Source organism: Cherax quadricarinatus, chromosome 12 (assembly GCF_038502225.1).
Source record: "Cherax quadricarinatus isolate ZL_2023a chromosome 12, ASM3850222v1, whole genome shotgun sequence".
NCBI lineage: Eukaryota > Metazoa > Arthropoda > Malacostraca > Decapoda > Parastacidae > Cherax > Cherax quadricarinatus.
Window position 1 is genome coordinate 45,519,164 of NC_091303.1, and position 4,549 is coordinate 45,523,712.

A 4,549-nucleotide genomic window follows, 5' to 3' on the forward strand; every position below is an offset into this window, starting at 1 on the left:
GGTATTACACTGTCACACACACCATACATTACAGTAGTATTACACTCTCACACACACTATACATTACAGTGGTATTACACTCTCACACACACCATACATTACAGTGGTATTACACTCTCACACACACCATACATTACAGTGGTATTACACTCTCACACACACCATACATTACAGTAGTATTACACTCTCACACACACCATACATTACAGTGGTATTACACTCACACACACCATACATTACAGTAGTATTACACTCTCACACACACCATACATTACAGTGGTCTTACACTCTCACACACACCATACATTACAGTGGTATTACACTCTCACACACACCATACATTACAGTGGTATTACACTCTCACACACACCATACATTACAGTGGTATTACACTGTCACACAGACCATACATTACAGTGGTATTACACTCTCACACACACCATACATTACAGTGGTATTACACTCTCACACACACCATACATTACAGTAGTATTACACTCACACACACCATACATTACAGTGGTATTACACTCTCACACACACCATACATTACAGTGGTCTTACACTGTCACACAGACCATACATTACAGTGGTCTTACACTGTCACACACACCATACATTACAGTGGTATTACACTCGCACACACACCATACATTACAGTGGTATTACACTCTCACACACACCATACATTACAGTGGTATTACACTCTCACACACACAATACGTTACAGTGGTCTTACACTCTCACACACACCATACATTACAGTGGTATTACACTCTCACACACACCATACATTACAGTGGTCTTACACTCTCACACACACCATACATTACAGTGGTCTTACACTCTCACACACACCAAACATTACAGTGGTATTACACTCTCACACACACCATACATTACAGTGGTATTACACTCTCACACACACCATACATTACAGTAGTATTACACTCTCACACACACCATACATTACAGTGGTCTTACACTCTCACACACACCATACATTACAGTGGTATTACACTCTCACACACACCATACATTACAGTGGTACTACACTGTCACACACACCATACATTACAGTGGTATTACACTCTCACACACACCATACATTACAGTGCTATTACACTCTCACACACACCATACATTACAGTGGTATTACACTCTCACACACACCACACATTACAGTAGTATTACACTCTCACACACACCATACATTACAGTGGTATTACACTCTCACACACACCATACATTACAGTGGTATTACACTGTCACACACACCATACATTACAGTGGTATTACACTGTCACACACACCATACATTACAGTGGTATTACACTGTCACACACACCATACATTACAGTGGTATTACACTCTCACACACACCATACATTACAGTAGTATTACACTCTCACACACACCATACATTACAGTGGTATTACACTCTCACACACACCATACATTACAGTGGTATTACACTCTCACACACACCATACATTACAGTGGTATTATTACACTCTCACACACACCATACATTACAGTGGTATTACACTCTCACACACACCATACATTACAGTGGTATTACACTCTCACACACACAATACATTACAGTGGTATTACACTCTCACACACACCATACATTACAGTGGTATTACACTCTCACACACACCATACATTACAGTGGTCTTACACTCTCACACACCATACATTACAGTAGTATTACACTCTCACACACAACATACATTACAGTGGTCTTACACTCTCACACACACCATGCATTACAGTGGTATTACACTCACACACACCATACATTACAGTGGTATTACACTCATACACACCATACATTACAGTGGTATTACACTCTCACACACACCATACATTACAGTGGTATTACACTCTCATACACACCATACATTACAGTGGTATTACACTCTCACACACACACCATACATTACAGTGTTATTACACTGTCACACACACCATACATTACAGTGGTATTACACTGTCACACACACCATACATTACAGTGGTATTACACTGTCACACACACCATACATTACAGTGGTATTACACTCACACACACCATACATTACAGTGGTATTACACTGTCACACACACCATACATTACAGTGGTCTTACACTGTCACACACACCATACAGTACAGTGGTATTACACTCTCACACACACCATACATTACAGTGGTATTACACTCTCACACACACCATACATTACAGTAGTATTACACTGTCACACACACCATACATTACAGTGGTATTACACTCTCACACACACCATACATTACAGTAGTATTACACTGTCACACACACCATACATTACAGTGGTATTACACTGTCACACACACCATACATTACAGTGGTATTACACTCTCACACACACCATGCATTACAGTAGTATTACACTCTCACACACACCATACATTACAGTGGTCTTACACTGTCACACACACCATACATTACAGTGGTATTACACTCTCACACACACCATACATTACAGTGGTCTTACACTCTCACACGCAACATTCGACATCCATTATCATACAAAAGTATTATTACCGATAGTGACTTAAAATTTTATCAGTTTTCCCCCCACACACACACCAACAGAAACATCTTGAATTATCATTAAGCAAGAATATATTTAACAAGTCTTACAATCACTGGTGATACAGGAACACCAAATCAGAAAACCATAACGAAAACGTATTAGTGACATATTAGAAGACATGACATACCTAAACACAGTGACACCTCAACCAGGTCGACTAAATGCATGCAAAAGATTAATATCACATAGAAAAAAGGTGAGCGATGTGTCCCGGCTGTCCCAGCGGCTATATCAATTTTTTTTTTATGTTAATCTCCAGGGTTTATTACCTGGACCTCAGCAATGTGAGTGGCTACTCTCACCGATGGACAACGGTGACCAGTGCAAACAACTACGGTGCTCTTCCCACAAACTCCAAGGCTGAGCGACTGATTACCTTATTTTTTGTACATAGTTCTACTGTCTCCAATTATGTCTTAGAATCTGAATTGATAAAGCCACTGGATGGCAAAACGTGTACAGTCAAGATACCCAGATGTTGCACATGAGTCTAAATCTTCAACTTGTCGGTATTGTATACCATTCTTGTACAGGTGACTGTCGTTCCAACACCACGCCACACTGTTGTTCCCACCTCCCCACTCTTTTCTCCCAACACTAGTTCCCACACTTTTGTTCCAACAGCACGACGCACAGTTGCTCTCACATCACGTCATAATGTTATTCCCACACCACTCCACATTGGATGTTTTTCCTTACACCGGTTGTCTATATTCACCCATCATTATAATGGCACCTGGGTGTTAGTGGACTGGTGTGGGTCGGATCCTGGCACAAAACTGACCTAATTTGCCCGAAACGCTCAGCATAACAAGCGGCTTTCTATATAGTAGGAAGCCATTGATGTCAGTTAGGTTAGTATATCTTATACATGTACTTGTCGTAAATAAAGATGTTGTTATTGACATGCTACACTGTTGTTCCCACACCAAGTTACACTCTTGTTCCCACACCAAGTTACACTCTTGTTCCCACACCAAGTTACACTCTTGTTCCCACACCAAGTTACACTCTTGTTCCCACACCAAGTTACACTCTTGTTCCCACACCAAGTTACACTATTGTTCCCACACCAAGTTACATTCTTGTTCCCAAACCACACCAAGTTACACTGTTGTTCCCACACCAAGTTACACTGTTGTTCCCACACCAAGTTACACTGTTGTTCCCACACCAAGTTACACTGTTGTTCCCACACCAAGTTACACTGTTGTTCCCACACCAAGTTACACTGTTGTTCCCACACCACGCTACACTGTTGTTCCCACACCAAGTTACACTGTTGTTCCCACAATACGCTACACTGTTGTTCCCACAATACGCTACACTGTTGTTCCCACAATACGCTACACTGTTGTTCCCACAATACGCTACACTGTTGTTCCCACAATACGCTACACTGTTGTTCCCACAATACGCTACACTGTTGTTCCCACACCTAGTTACACTGTTGTTCCCACACCACGCTACACTGTTGTTCCCACACCTAGTTACACTGTTGTTCCCACACCTAGTTACACTGTTGTTCCCACACCACGCTACACTTTTGTTCCCACACCAAGTTACTCTTGTTCTCACACCAAGCTACACTCCTGTTCCCACACCAAGCTACACGGTTGTTCCCATACCGTTACACTGTTGTTCTCACACCAGGCTAGACTATTGTTCCCACAATCTTTTATTATGTACTTCCCACTCCACGCTACATTGTTTTACCCACTCTATGTTACTCTGTTGTTCCCACACCACAATACATTGCTGTTCCCACACCAAGTTACACTATTCTTCCCACACCAAGCTACAATGTTGTTCCCACACCTAGTTACACTGTTGTTCCCACACCACGCTACACTGTTGTTCCCACACTACGCTACACTGTTGTTCCCACACTACGCTACACTGTTGTTCCCACAACAAGTTACACTG